This window comes from Canis aureus, chromosome 18 (assembly GCF_053574225.1).
Source record: "Canis aureus isolate CA01 chromosome 18, VMU_Caureus_v.1.0, whole genome shotgun sequence".
Lineage (NCBI taxonomy): Eukaryota > Metazoa > Chordata > Mammalia > Carnivora > Canidae > Canis > Canis aureus.
The window spans coordinates 17,732,496-17,748,986 of NC_135628.1; the positions used below are offsets into that span (position 1 = coordinate 17,732,496).

Consider the following 16,491-nt stretch of genomic DNA (forward strand, 5'->3'; position numbering starts at 1 on the left):
TCCCTTGGGCTATTTTCCATTTTTCTTTATTTTCTTTTTCCACTCTTTTCCTGAGTTCATGTTTCACCTCCTGATATCTTACCATCTTTTCCCTGTACTCTTTCTTCTTCTTCTTTTTTTTAAAGATTTTATTTATTTATTCATAGAAACACAGAGAGAGAATGAGAGGCAGAGACACAGGCAGAGGGAGAAGCAGGCTCCATGCAGGGAGCCCGACATGGGACTTGATCCCAGGACTCCAGGATCACGCCCTGGGCTGTAGGCGGCGCTAAACCGCTGCGCCACCCGGGCTGCCCCTGTACTCTTTCTTCTTAACGGCAAATCCCTTCATGTTTTTTAAACGTCCGGCAAGCATTTGGTTGAAACTTTTGTCTGCTCCGTGGCAGCATTTTCCTGGTAAGGGTTCCACACCTGTCACTTGTGTTTCCCATCCCTTTCCTGTGCTTGGAAAGATCCTTTGCATTTTCCTTCTGATGATTCATCTTTGGACAAGTAGAGTTTTTCCTGAACCAGTATGCTGAGGGAGAGTCATGTGAGATGGGGTCAGAGCAATGCTCCTCATTAGCCAGAATTTTCCTGATGACCCAGGGTTTACATATGAGCTCGATCAACCTTCACTTCTCAGCTTAGGCATGTCTGGGCAAGTTTGGCAACCCAGAGATGCTGGCCTCTGCCAAGGAGATTTGCATGATTTGGTTTTCATTTATTTATTTGTTTGTTACCTGGATGATGAGAGAAGTTTAAGTCCCAGTGCCTGGGGGCAGAGAGAGGTTGGGAAGATAGAGTGTCTGCAGTCAGCCTCCCAAGGACCAGGTTTGTAGCAGTCTGGACAGAGTTACTGCAGGCAACAGAAAACAGAGGTCTTCAGCTTTGGGGCCAGATGCTCATGTGAGAGAGGCCACAGCATCAGAGAGGGCAAGAGCTTCCCCCCTCTCCTGCCAGGATCAGGAGCTCAGGAACATAGGCTGAGAGGAACACAGTCCTGCTTTGGAATCATGTTAACTGAAATCTTAAGTTCTAGAGGACAGAAGCCAGCTGACCAACATGTGCAAGCACCCAAGCTTTTCTTTCTCCTTCCACCTTCTCCACGTTTCCAGTATAGCTGTCAACAATAAGACCGCCCTTCCCACGTCTTGCCACCCCTGGACACCTTCTGGCCCTGGACCCAAGCTTGGCCTAGAACTTTTGAAGACCTATTTAGGAGTCTAAATATTTGAACATCTCTTTTTTTTTTTTTTTAAGATTTTATTTATTTGAGAGAGAGAGAGCACAAAAGCAGGAAGGAGAGGGAGAGGCATGCTCCAAGTGGGGAACCTGAGGCAGTGCTGGATTCCAGGACCCTGGGATCATGACTTAAGCCAAAGGCAGATGCTTAACAGACTAAGCCACCCAGGCATCCCAGTCTTTGAACATCTTAATCAAAGAAGAATCTATTGTAGATCACAAGATCAAAGGAGGAATTGAGTATCCAACTCTATAGATGGGGCCCTACCTCAGGTGGCTCAGCTAGAAATCCTCTTTGGACTACCCTTCACATTCAAAGTCCTGGAGAGAGAATCTTATCAATAATGTGAGAAAATAACTAAAATACACCAGCTGCCAAGGACTAATGTCATCTTTTTCATTTTTGCTTTTATAGAAGAAACACCAGTGCAGTATCATGCTTGAGCCTGTGCTCCTTAGAGATTACCTGACCATTTCATTTATTCAGTTAAGATCAAAGGAACCAAATGATAGCAATGGCCATACTTAATTGTCAAGAACCCTATACTCTTTACCCTGGGTAAAAACCAACCAACCACTCATTTCGCTATGGGTTTCAAATTAAAATGTGGTATTCCTTTGGAAATGTCCGTTTCCTTTTGTAATCTTTATGTAATAGGTTACCGTGGCTTTGGGGTCTTCATTTAGTTATTAAAAAGATTTGATCTCAACTCAGCCCCATCCATATCACCTACTGGTATGAGTTACACTGCGGAGCTCAGATGAAATGCTTGCTGAAAACCTGCCTAAACTCAACTCAGCAGTCTAAGAGGAATTCTGATGGGAAGGATTAGGAGAGGACTAAATTTGGGGAAAATTCAATTAAATCAATAAAAGGATTAGAAATTGGACCTAAATAAGAAAAAGGAATTCATGGAGAAGAAAAAGATGTTGCATTACACAGTCAAATTAAAACCCGAAGCAATTACCATTGAGATTTTTTGTTCAGGAAATGAATATCGACTACCTACTGGGTGCCAAATGATGTACTTCATACTAATGGTACCAAAATAGATAAGACGTAGGCCCAGAACTCATTGAGCAGTGGAAAAAGTCTTTGTTTCTGAGGAGTCATCAGGAACTGGGATCGGCAATCTATTTACTTCATATATTATATGCTTATTGAAGAGAATTTGGGAAACAGAGATTTAAAATTGTCTCTAATGCCACCAGCAGAAATAATCACTGTTAATGTTTTCTGTAGGTATATGTGGTTATAATAAACACTGACATTGATTAAATGCATTCCATGTTCCAGACTCCCATTTCATCATTAGCCCTATGAAGTGGGTACCATCGTCATCCTCATTTTACATACGAGGAAACAAGTTTTGAGATTAATCAGCTCAAAATTACATGGCAGAGGCAGAATTAATCCAAGGCTTATCTTGTTTATTCTCAAGCTCTCAAGCAGCCCAGGGACCAGAAGAACCCCACAGCCAAGGCTTTGTCATCAGAGGGGCAAGGCAGTTCTGAATACAGCCCCCTGGCTGCAACTCAGATCTGACTTTCAGAGGACGAATGCCCAATTCCTATGGAGAGAGAAGGGCTGAACTAGCTGTACTGTCTAAAAATCAAAACAAAACAAAACAGAAAATCTTGGTCTCTTTGGGAACTCTACAAGTAATGCAAGGGGCAAAGAAGATTTGTCACCCTGTGGGAGCAAGGCAACATACCAAAAAGGCTGTGCCTGCTAGTATAGTGCTGCCACCTGGTGGAATTGATGACATAGGACACTGTGTCCAGCAAGACCAACCCTGAAACACTCCCTGGGAGGAGAAGAAATACATGGAGAGAACTTTACAAGAAGTTGAAAGTCTTGCATTAGCAGTTAGGGACAAGAGTTATAACTGCTAATGTCACCCCCTAATTCTCTCCATTTCCAGATAAAGGGATGAAGAAACTCAGATTCTATATATTTTCCTATATATAATCATAAAAAAATATTTTCTTCTATACTTTATTCTAATGAAATTACCTCTGATGTTCACACACCTTAAATACTAAGTAGATCTACTAGGTCATTTTCAGGAGTTGGTTGGCCAGCATCTAACATCAAGAATAGGGCACAGAGTAAGTGATCAAAAAGTGCCATCTGGGGACTCCAGGCTGGCACAGCTGGTAGAGCATGCAACTTTTTTTTTTTTTCCTAAGATTTTATTTATTTATTCACAAGCCACACAGGGAGAAAGAGAGGCAGAGACACAGGCAGAGGGAGAAGCAGGGTCCATGCAGGAAGCCTGACGCAGGACTCGACCCCAGGTCTCCAGGATCATGCCTTGGGCTGAAGGCAGCGCTAAACCGCTGAGCCACCCCGGCTGCCCAGCATGCAACTCGTGATCTTGGGGGTTGTGAGTGTGAGCCCCATGTTGGGTATAGAAATTTTTTTTAATTTAAAGTAAATAAAAAAGTATTGGGCTCCCCACAAGGAGCCTGCTTCTCCCTCTGCCTATGTCTCTGCCTCTCTGTGTGTCTCTCATGAATAAATAAGTAAAATCTTTAAAATAAAATGAAATAAAATTGAAAGTCCTAGGGGCTCCAAAGGAGCACAGTATGAAAATTACTGTCTCTGGATGATCATGTGAGTCATTGAAATGACACTGAAAAAGATAACTAACATTCTTAAGGAAGATTTTGAAAAAAAAAAAAAAAAGAAAGAAAGTTGTGTTTAAATTGAACTTGGATGACCTAGTCAGATCTCCTATCGATTTAAATTAAATCTAGAATGAGGAGCCTCATTCTTTCCTTTTCAATTGAATTTCTCATTGATAGTCAGTTAGCAGGGGCTTCTTGTTTAGCATTTTGCATCTTTTTTGCTTTCCACACTGCCACACATCTAATGAAAGAAAACATTTAAAGATTATTGGGTTTAAATGAAGTTCTGGAAAAAGCAAATTTAATCTATGGCAGAAAAGCAGAAGAATGGTGGCTCCCTCTAGGAGGAAGGGTGAGGGTAAAGATTTGCTGAGAAGGAATACTGGAACATTTGGGGATGATGCGGGAATGTACGTTTGTCAAAACGTTCATGGATATGCACTTAAGATTTTTCTCATTTCATTGAATTTAAATTTCACATTTAAAATATGTGAATACAGGGACACCTGGGTGGCTCGGCAATTGAGTGTCTGCCTTCGACTCAGGGCACGATCCCGGGGTCCAGGATCCCGGGGTCCAGGATCAAGTCCCACACCCGGCTCCCCATGGGGAGCCTGCTTCTCCCTCTACCTATGTCTCTGCCTCTCTCTTTGTGTGTCTCTCATAAATAAATAAATAAAATCTTTAAAAAAATAAAATATGTGAATACATACAATGGAATATTATTCAGCCTTAGAAAGAAAGAAAATCCTGTCACTTGCTATTATGAGGATGAGCCTTAGGAACATCATGCTAAGTGACATTAGCCAGTCTCACAAAGGTCTTGTAAAGGCGTAACCTTAGAGCATCTGCTCATGGCAAACTGACCATCTCTGATTTTTGCAACTAGGAACTTAACCTAACAACCTTATCTAGGTGAGGACACTACATAAGTCAGGATCTGGCAGGAAAAGGTGACTCAAACAAGGTAACTGAAGAGAATTTAATAAAAGGACTGTTCAACAGAGATGCGAACAGGTTCAAGGGATGGCTCCCCTCCACCTGGACCCCACCGAGGTCTCCACCCTTTATGTAAGCTTATGCTCCAGCCCTCTCTGTGTTCCATCTTAGTTCAGGTAGCCCATACTTAGTCCCTCTGAGGGTGGAGGTGTGGGCTCTGTCAGTGGTTGACAGTCCCAGTGAGCAATCAACTTACCTGGGGAACCTTTAAAATACATCAGTGTCTGGGCCCCGCCGCCAGAAGTTCTAACTTAATGGGTCTCTGGTGCAGCCCGGGCATTGGTACTGTTTAAAAGCTCTCAGGAGATTCCAGCAGGCCCAGATCAATTATTTCAGACTCTCAGGGATGTAGGCCTGGGTATTTTTTCGAATCTCCCCAATACAGCCAGAGCCGAGAAGCTCTGCTCTGTTTTCTATCAAAATCTGTTGTTTTGGCATAAACTTGGGGCTCCGTTATCCTTAGACCTTCCTTTCAAAGTGGATTTCAGAAGCAAAATAGTTCAATTTAAAAATTGAGCATCGATTTATTTCATCCTAATAACACCACTTGGGGTATTGTCAGTATCTCTGGCCAGAGCAGAGTCAAGAACAAGGGAATAGAGAAAAGCAACATCAATATTTCAGAGCAGCATTTTTCACTATAGCCAAAAGGTAGTTTCCACTGACAAGTGGGTGGATAAACAGAGTGTGATGTGTGCGTGAATGGAATACTACTCAACCTTGAAAAAGAGGGAGAGTCTGACACACACTACAACATGGATGAACCATGAGGACCTCATGCTGAGTGACACAAGCCAGCCACAAAAAAGATAAATACTCTATGACTCCACTTACATGACGGACTTACATAGCCAAATTCATAGGGACAAAATAGAAGGGTGGTGGCCAGGGGCTGGGGGAGGGGAGAACAGGAGAATTGTTCAACAGGTCTAGGGCATCAGTTTTGTTTTGTAAGGTGAACAGAATTCTAAAGATGGGTTGCACAGCAATGTCTTAACGCCATACCTAAAAATGATTAGGATGGTAAATTTTATCTGTACATTACAATTTAAGCACATTTTTAAAGCAGGAATGTTTAAATAGTTCACGTTATACCTTTGTACACACATTAGACAAGAGAAACTCAGTCTTCCTCCTGCCCCACCCCTAGGCGTGCTCTGGATACTGGGGAACAAATCTTACTATCTTCCTTTCTTCTTAACCTGGCCTGGTGGGAAGATCCGGCTGGGCCTAAGAACATGAACTAACTGGAAAAGGAAAACAACTTCGCAGGCTCCTGCAAATTCTTCATGTGGTCAGCGAGGGTATCCAGAGTGAGAGGCTCAGCTGTCCAGAAGGAAGCCAACAAGGACTCTGTCGTGGGAGGGACAACCTGGGGCAGGGTGGAGGAGGAGAAAAGTGGAAGTAAAACTTCTCTGCATAATAAGGCAGAAGGAAGAGGATGTTATTGCCATTGGTACTGCTGTAGGAAAGTGTTTTTCATTGACATGGATCCCTACTCTACTGTCTCTGAGCAGTGTTTATCATGCGAGCTGCATATGTGGGCTTCTGGCCAAGAGTCACCCTTAGAGGGGCTGGGGAATCCCAGGGGAAAGGGGGCCCTGTGATGTCACCTGGCCCTGAGGAAGAGAGCTCACAGGGTCTGAGGGACTCGGAGCAATGCCCATCCTGGGCTCCTTTGCTGGAGCTCTTTGGCCACAGGATTCTAAACGAAACTCACCATCAGCTTTATTTACCATCTTCCACTGTGTCACTCAGGGTAAAGGTACAGATACTAGAGCAACAACAGCCTGTGTAAGCTTCCCTGGGCAGCCTACAGAACCGAAGAGGGTTAAGTTTGAGAAACCGAAAGTGAGGCTGGAGCTCCTTATGCCCTCCAGAGGACTCTTATATTGTATTTAACATTTTCCCCCTTTCAATCCTAGGAACAATAGTTAGCATCTACTTTTTCTTCTGTGAAAATCAACAAGGACCAACCAAAAGAGATTATTTATTCAGGGCTAGCTATAGCAAAGGAGTCAGCCAGCATCACACATTTTGGCAGGCTCAGAAGCAGACAGAGGAATAGGAAAGCTTTATCATGGAAAGAAGGGAAGGCCATGTCCATGCTCCTGTTGGAGGCTGTTGGCAGGTGCAAGCTATAGGCTGCCTAACTAGAAGTGGGGTTTTTTACGTGACTGGTCAGGAACGTATATTTGCTTTACATTAGGGGCAAGAATTAAGGAGGCTGACAGTTATAAATAAAGTGCTGACCATTTGGGTCTAATGGTTACAGCAGTTCTTGCTTGACTTCCTGGACTGGGTGGTAGAGACAGAGGTCTGACTTCCTACAAGTCTGACTTACAGAGAGTAGAGTGGCTGCCTGGGATGGTTGCTGCAGGGTGTAGGTTAGAGTTCTCTTGCATATGTGACCTGGCCATTGTCCATTCGTATATTTAGTCTCTCACTACCAAACCTTGAGGTGCTTCAGCCCGATAGTCCAGTGATGGTGGATTGCAGAAATACAAAAGCTGGGCAACCGAGGGCAGTGCAGCTTTCTTTGCTCCCCCTCTGCTCAGGCCAAAGTGGCAATGGCAGTATCAGATCAAAGGGGATAGTGGTCCAGAAGTTCCAGGTGTGGCTACTACCAGGATGGAAAGCAAGGAGTGGCAGGTAACAACAGGGAAGCCACGTCCACAGTGTGAGCCAGCTCAGAAGTCACAGTGACAGCCCTTTCCCAAATGTAGAAGAAGAAGGTCACCTTGACAGTAGAAGGAAGCACTCCAGTTATGTTGTCTAAAATAAGGGTATTCCTAGAGAGTGCAATTCTTTGATAAAATCCCTAATATCCCTGAGTTTTTATTTCAGAGTTTGCCATTGAAAGTGACGTAAACCAGTCAATATGTCCTAGCATCAGACTTGTAAACAGCTTCTTTGCTTCCCTTCTCCCACATTCAGTTGGCCCCAAGCTCTAGCTAGAAATCTTCAGATTTCTGAAGGTCTCTGAGGGGACCCTTGGCTGGCTAGGTTGGTTAATTGTCTGCCTTTGGCTCAGGTCACAATCCCAGGGTCCTGGGACTGAGCCACACATCAGGCTCTGTGCTCAGTGGGGAGCCTGCTTCTCTCTCTGTCTGCCACTCCCCCCCTGCTTATGCTTGCTCTCTCCCTTTCTCTGTCAAATAAATAAAATCTTTTTTTTTAAGCGTCTCTGAGAATCATCCTCTCCCACCTGACCCCGTAAGATTTGGTTATGATTCTCATAGGGCTTATGATTGCTGTATGGTTTGTTGTATTCATATTAACTTCCCTTAACCTTCACCAGACTGCAAGCTCTCTCTGTTTTATCACCTGCAGGGCTGTTATAGGCATTACAAAGACACTAGCTGATCTGTGTCTCTGTGACAGATGAACACCTTCATTCTCCCAGTCTGTACAGAGAAGCTTTTTCCTTCCAAAGCAGAAGACAGGTGCTGGAGGACACAAAGACCAGACAGGCACCACCTCAGGCAGTGAGAAGAGCAACCAAATAGTTAAATACAATGTGGTAAGTGCTAAGTAAAGGACTGGGAAGTCCCAAGTACCTTGGGAACGCAAAAAAGGAGGTGACTTGCTTTGATAGGCAAATCAGGCTTCACAGAAGAGCTAATGTTGGAAGGATGACAGGAGATTCTCCTTGCAGAGAAGGGGTGAGACATCCAGGTAGAGGGAGAGGTTTGGGAATGTGGATGGCAGACAGGTGGAGGGCTGGTGGAGATGGAGCTGCCCATCTCCACAGGGACAAGGTTGTGAAGGACCTTGTTTGCCATTTCTATAGGCATTTGGATTTCATTCTAGTGGCAACGTAGAGTCTATGCAGGCTGCTAAGCAGAGGAATGTCAAACATCTGTGTTTTCTTATAATTTTGGCATCCATGTGGCAGATGGATGGGGATGCCCAGTTAAGAGACTGCAGATTGTACGGACCTGAAGTAGGACAAATGATGAGGGTAGAAAGGAAGAGTGGGCTTAAGATGTATTAAGGAAGCAGAATTAGTGGGACTTGGGAAGGGGATGTAGTTTTGGAATGTTGGTGAGGTCCAGAGCTGATGGCCAAGAAAGAATTCTTGTGATGTCTTTTGTGCAAAAAAGGTGATTTTATTAAAGCACAGGGGCAGGACTCATGGGCAGAAAGAGCTGCTACACTGGAGTTGTGAGGCATGGTTGGCTGATGATATACTTAGGAGTTGGGGGAGCTGAAGCATTTGCCTTCAGCTCAGGGTGTGATCTCAGAGTCCCAGGATTGAGTCCCACATCAGGCTCCCTGCTGGGAGCCTGCTTCTCTTTCTGCCTGTGTCTCTGCCTCTCTCTCTCTCTCTCTCTCTCTTTCTTATTTTATTTATATATTTATTCTTGAGAGAGAGAGAGGCAGAGACACAGGCAGAGGAAGAAGCAGGCTCCATGCGGGGACCCCGATGCGGACACAATCCCGGGACTCCAGGATCATGCCCTGAGCCAATGGCAGGTGCTAAACCGCTGAGCCACCCAGGGATCCCCTCTGCTTCTCTCTTTGTCTCTCATGAATGAATAAATACAATCTTAAAAAAAAAAAAAAGATAGTCGGGAGCATCCTGGAGGAATGTTACCCTCTGCTTGCCTCAAGTGTTTGTCAATGGGCTGCAGGTTATAAGGACATTTAACTTTATCTACCTTTCCTTCTGCCTTTGTTTCCTATGTCAGAGGGAGTGAAACAGAAGAATTGAGGGTGCTAGGCTCTTATTTTAGACTACTGGATTCGTGATAAGGAATTATAATTGAGAGGTTCAGTGCTGGTTTATGACGGGCATGCCCGGGGAAGGGGCACCAGTGGCCATTACAGAGAGGAGAGCACACCACATACACTCCATAGCCGAAATCACAAGGTTTCTCTGAAAGTCTGTAAATCACTGAAATTCTCTTCTGCTCCTGCGGTGCAAACTGCTCTCCTTGGTAGTTTCAGGCAGGCAGCTTGCCAACAGGCACAAAGGGAAGTCTCGCTGTACTACCTCCTGTGTGGAGTTTGCTTTGATAACTCTGCCCTGCCTTTATTCTCTAATGGTCTGTGCTCGATTGGTCTCCCGCATATATGAGTAAATATCAGCTGTGATGAGTGTCTCTGAATTATTCTTTGATAGTTATTTCTGGAATCTACATTGAGATCAGTCCACCTTAGTTCCCATGTTGGAGCCTATATGTGGCATCTCTTCTGGACACCTTGAATTCTGAATTGTCCTTCGGCCCCTCTGGGGGATCTCTTTGGGTGACCATTAAGATTTATGACTCCTGGATGCTAAAACTGGTCTCTGAGTAGTGCTAGATCCACAGTAGCTGCCCCCTTTTTCCTTTCCCCCATTGGTGGAAGAAAAGCCAGTAGTTAAGCCTTGATTATCTCTGATCTCTGTCAAGTGGCAAACAACTGGGAGCCCCGTATCTCTTTGGATTTTGTTGTTGTTGTTGTTCCTGTTTTTCCTGAAGATTCTAATATTTGGGAAACCTGTATGTATGCCTTGAGATCACAAGACAATGGGTTTTATCAAGCACTTGCCACCCTCAACTATAAAGCTGAAAATTCAGTTATGTCATATCCAACACTGTTGATTTATTATATTTTTTGACTATTAATAGAACCCTTTGTGTTCTTTGTCTTATGCCCTATATTTACTTTTGCCAGTTCTCTGAGTATCTATAAATGAACAAAGCCTTATCCTTCCTTGCAAAGGAAGGAAATATTTTTTAGCAGTTTGTTAATAATTATATTTCTTTTGTATTTGTAGAAATTTAAAAAAAAATTTTTAAGATTTTTATTTATTTATTCATGAGAGATACAGAGAGAGAGGCAGAGACACAGGCAGAGGGAGAAGCAGGCTCCATGCAGGGAGCCCGATATGGGACTCGATCCGGGTCTCCAGGATCATGCCCTGGGCCGAAGGCAGGCACTAAACCACTGAGCCACCCAGGGATCCCCCCCAAAAATTTTTTAAGTAGACTTTCTGTCCAGAGTGGAGCCCAACACAGGGCTTGAACTCACAATCCTGAGACACTTAACTGACTGAGCCACCTAGGTACCCCATATATTTGTGGAAATCTTTTTAAGCAGCTTTATTGAGAGGTAATTCACATACCATGAAATTCATTAATTTAAAGCATAAATATAGTAGGTTTTAGTATAGCCACAGAGTTATGCAGCCATCACCACACTTTTAGAACATGTATTCTCACCCCAAAGAGAAACCCATACTTATTAGCAGTCACTCCCTTTTCTCCCTAACAGCTATGCCCCTACCCCTACCCCAAGCCCTAGGCAACTACTAATCTATTTTCTCTATATATAGATTTGCCTATTCTGGGTATTATATTTCATATAAATGGAATCATACAATATGTGGTATTTTGTGACTGGCTTCTTTCACTTAGCATAATGTGTTCAGAGTTCATCCATATTGTAACCCATACCAGTACTTTATTTCTTTTTAAAACCAAATGATATTCCATTGTATGGATATAACACATTTTGTTTATTCATTCATCAGTTGATAAGCATTTGAGTTGTTTCCACTTTGGGGCTATTATGAATAATGATTCTATGAACATTTGTATATAAATTTTTGTGTAGACACGTGTTTTCATTTCTCTTGGGAATATTCCAAGGAGTGGAATTGCTGGGTCATATGGTAACTCTATGTTTAACTTTTTTGAGGAACTGCCAAACTGTTTTCCAAAGCGGCTGCACCATTTACATTTCCATCTGTAGTGTATGAGGGTTCCAATCATATCCTCCCCAACACTTATTACTGTCTTTTTGACGATCTTAGTGGTACGAAGTTGTATCTCATTGTATTTGGCATTTCTCTGATGGCTACTTATCTTGATCAGATATATGATTAGCAAGTAGTTTCTCCCATTCTGTGGATTTTTTTTCCCCACTTTTTTGATGGTGTCTTTTTTTTTTAAGATTTTATTTATTTATTCATGAGAGAGACAGAGACATAGGCAAAGGGAAAAACAGGCTCCATGCAGGGACCCCAATGTGGGACTCGATCCCAGGACTCCAGGATCATGCCCCGAGCCAAAGGCAGACCATTAACCACTGAACCACCCAGGTGTCCCTTCATGGTGTCTTTTGAAACACAAAAGCTTTTAATTTTGGTGAAGGCTAATTTATGTTTTTCTTTTTCACTTGTGCTTTTGATGTCACATTTAAGAAGAGTTGCCTAACTCAATGTAATAAAGATTTACTATTTCTATCTAAGAATTTTACAGTTTCAGCCCTCCTGTTTAGGGTCTATCACCATTTTGAGGTGATTTTTGTATATGATATGAGAAAAGAGTCCAGCTTCATTCTTTTGCATGTGGATATCTAATTGTTCCAACACCATTTACTGAAAAACCTATACTTTCTCCCATTGAATTATCTTGCTAACCTTGTTGAAAATCAATTAACTACAAATACAAGGGTTTGTTTCTGGACTCTGACTTTATTGATCTGTAAGTTTTTCTTTACACCGTAACCACATCATCTTTGCTTTGTAGTAAGTTCTGAAATTGAGACATGTGAATCCTCTGATTATATTGTTTTTCTTTTTTTTCTAAATTATTCTGGCCACTCACAGCCGCATCCCAGGAGTCCTATCAGACACCTTTTTTTGGTTGTTAATTATTGGAGATTAATCAGCCACAAGACTTTTTTTGTCATTTGTGAACACCATAGGTTATATCTAATTCAAACATGCATTATCTTCTATCAAAGAGGAGGGAAATGTATACAAATAAAAAAGAAACAATTGAAATTGGTTTTTCATGACCTGGAAAATAAAGAACTCTAGCTGATATCAATTGTATAAATATACTGAATGTGTGCTTTGGGAATGCAGATGGAGTAGGAGTAATTGCTTCTGGCTTCTTAGAGCTTCATGACACACCATAAAATTTTTTTTTTCCACCCCATGAAATTGTAAAGGTTCTGAGTACAAGGCTCTTTCTTCTTCCATTCTCTACCCGAAGTAATAGGGAAGTTCAATAGAAATACATGCAAATGAGCCCTGTTAAGGTATGAAGGAACTCCTATCTCATCAATTCCTCCAATAGTTACCTAGCTTTCCTGACAGTTCGATATTTTCAATGTACAGATATGTGATGGTTAATTTTGTGTCCATTTAAGGGGTGTTTGGGAATGAAATGAACATTTAAATCTGGACTATCCTCCAAAATGTGGATGGGCCTCACCCACTCACTCGAAGTCCTGAAGAGAACAGAGAGACCAGCCTCCCTGAGCAAGAAGGAATTCACCAGCAGACTGTCTTTGGACTTCACGTGCACCATCCACTCTCCTGGGTCACAAGCCTCTGGGCCACATTGAAGATTTGGACTTACCAGTCTCCGTAGTAGTGCAAGCCAATTTCTTGGAATAAGTCTCTCTCTATATGGACACATCCCATTGATTTGTTTCTCTGGAGAACCTTAATGAATACAAGGTATAAATAATTTCTAAACAAATGGATTGGTATATCTTTGCCTACCTCCAGAGAGAATTTATAAATTGCATTATAAAACACCTTAAAATTAAAGGTGCCTCTATTTTGATTGACTTATAGAAACTAATTGTCTTTTTTAATTGAAGTATAATTGACATAACATGTTATATTAGTTTCAGGTGTACAATACAGTGATCCAGCAATTCTGTAATTTATTCAGTGTTCATTACATTAAGTGTTCTCTTAATCCCCTTTATCTATTTCACCCATCCCCCATCTACCTTCCCTCTGGCAACCATCAGTTTGTTCTCTGTATTTGTCTGTTTTTTTTTTCTCTTTTTTCTTTGTTTTGTTTCATAAATTCCACATGTGAGTGAAATCATATATATTTGTCTTTCTCTGTCTGACCTATTTCACTTAGCATAATACCCTTTAGGGGGCAGCCCCGGTGGCGCAGCGGTTTAGCGCCGCCTGCAGCCCAGGGCGTGATCCTGGAGACCCTGGATCGAGTCCCATGTCAGGCTCCCTGCATGGAGCCTGCTTCTCCCTCTGCCTGTGTCTCTGCCTCTCATTCTCTGTGTTTCTGTGAATGAATGAATGAATGAATAAATAAATAAATAAATAAATAAATAAATAAATAAATAAAAATAGCCTTTAGGTTCATCCATATTGTTGCAAATAGCAAGATTTCATTCTTTTTATGACATAATAATATTCTACTGTGTATATATATCTTTATTCATCTATTAATGGACACTTGGGTTGCTTCCATATTTGCCTGTTGTAAATGCTGCAGTAAATGTAGGGGTGTATATATCCTTTTTTTATGATTTATTTTATTTGACAGAGAGAGAGCACAAGCAGGGAAAGCAGCAGGCAGAAGGAGAAGCAGGCTACCAGCTGAGCAGGGAGTCTGATACGGGGTTCCATCCCAGGACCCTGGGATCATGACCTGAGCCAAAGGCAGACGTTTAACCAACTAAGTCACTCAGGTGCCCTATATATCTTTTTGAATAAGTATTTTCCTTTTCTCTGGGTAAATATCTAGTAGTGGAAGTACTGGATCATATGGTAATTCTATTTTTAATTTTTTTTAAAGATTTGTTTATTTATTCATGAGAGATACAGATGAGAGTGAGGCAGAGACACAGGCAGAGGGAGAAGCAGGTTCCTCGCAGGGAGCCCGGTGTAGGACTCGATCCTGGATCCCAGGATCATGACCTGAGCCAAAGGCAGGTGCCCAACCATTGAGCCACCCAGGCATCCCTCTATTTTTAATTTTTTAAGGAAACTCCATCCTGTTTTTCATAGAGTATTTGGGAATTGGCTACAAACTGGCTACACCAATTTGCCTTCTCACAAATAGTGCAGGAGGGTTCCTTTTTTCCCACATCCTTACCAATGCTTGTTATCTTATGTCTTTGTGATTCTAGCCATTCTGATAGGTGTGAGATGACATCTCATCATGGTTTTTTTTTTTTTTAAGATTTATTTGTTTTATTTTGAGAGACAGAGAGAGTGCACAAGCAGGGGAAAGGGCAAAGAGAGGGAGAGAGAATCTGAAGCAGGCTCCATACTCAGTGTGGAGTCTGACTCCAGGATTGATCCTACAACCACAAGATCATGACCTGAGCTGAAACCAAGAGTCGGTTGCTTAGCCCACTGAGCTACCCCACTCATTGTGATTTTGATTTATATGTACCTAAGGACAAATGATGAGGAGCATCTTTTCATGTGTCTGTTGACCATTTGTATGTCTTCTTTGTATGTCTATTTAGATCCTCTCCCTACCTTTTAATCAGATTACTTATTTTTTTGGTGTTGAGTTTATAAGTTCTTTATGTAGTTTGGATATTAACCCTTTATTGGATAGATATATCATTTGCAAATATCTTCTCCCATTCGGTAGGTTGCCTTTTCATTTTGACGATGGTTTCCTTCACTGTGCAAAATATTGTTATTGTGGTGTAGTCCCAACTGTTTAATTTTGCTTTTGTTTCCCTTGCCTGAGGAGACCTCTAGAAAAATGTTTCTACAGCCAATGTCAGAAATTACTACCTATATTTTCTTGTAGGAGTTTTACGGTTTAGGTCTGAGATTTAGGTCTTTCATCCATTTTTATTTTTGTGTATGGTATAAGGAAGTGGTCTGCTTTCATTCTTTCACATGTAGCTGTTCAGTTTTCCCAGCATCATTTGTTAGAGAGACTGTCTTTTGCCCTTTGTATATTCTTGCCTCCTGTGTCATAGCTTAAATGACCATATAAGAATGGGTTTATATCTGGGCTCTCTATTCTGTTCCATTGATCTGTGTCTATTTTTATGCCTGTTTTGATTTTATAATATAACTTGAAATCTGCGATTGTGATACCTTAGTTTTATTCTTCTTCCTTAAGATTGTTTTGGCAATTTGGGTCTTTTGTGGTTCCAAACAAGTTTTAGGATTATTTATTCTAGTTCTCTGAAAAATGTTGTTGGTATTTTGACAGATATCGCATTAAATCTGTAGATTGCTCTGAGTAGTACAGACATTTTTACAAGATCAGTTCTTCCAATCCATAAACATAGAACCAGAAACTAATAATCTTTCATATAAATCTAGGAGAATTCAAGAAAAGAAAAAAAATATTTAATTCCATATGCTTTAGATATACTGATTTGACTATTTTGATTTAAAAACAATAGTACGTTTTCTCTGTTTTAAACAAAGAAAAAAATAAAATATTGGAAGCTAATATTCTAGCTTTTGCAAGATCTGGGTTTATTTATTCCTATGAAGTCTTACTAATCTGAACTTCCTGAATCATTTACTAGCCTTGCTCTTCAAATAACCTTATGTTACTAATTATCTGACAATATAGAAATATTAAGAAATGTATATGCCCAACTACACTGAGTTATAATTATATCTCTTTTAAAGATTTGGTTTTAAGAATTTCAAGCAATGTTAGGCAGCCCGGGTGGCTCAGCAGTTTAGCACCACCTTCAGCCCAGGGCCTGATCCTAGAGACCCGGGATTGAGTCCCATGTCGGGTTCCCTGCATGGAGCCTGCTTCTCCCTCTGCCTGTGTCTCTGCCTCTCTCTGTGTGTGTCTCTCATGAATAAATAAATAAAATATTTTAAAATAATAAAAATAATAAAAATAAAAAAATAAAGAATTTCAAGCAATG

General features: G+C 41.5%; 1 long non-coding RNA gene across 2 annotated transcripts in view; it reads left to right on the forward strand.

Annotated features, from left to right (window-relative positions):
* Positions 1–13,893, forward strand: part of LOC144288643 (uncharacterized) — a 32,618-nt gene extending 18,725 nt beyond the window's left edge. For both annotated transcript variants that reach the window (XR_013356599.1, XR_013356600.1), the window contains 2 exons: positions 8,191–8,380; positions 13,009–13,893. This is a non-coding gene — a long non-coding RNA (uncharacterized LOC144288643). The remainder of the gene's footprint in view (positions 1–8,190; positions 8,381–13,008) is intronic.
* Positions 13,894–16,491: the final 2,598 nt, after the last annotated feature.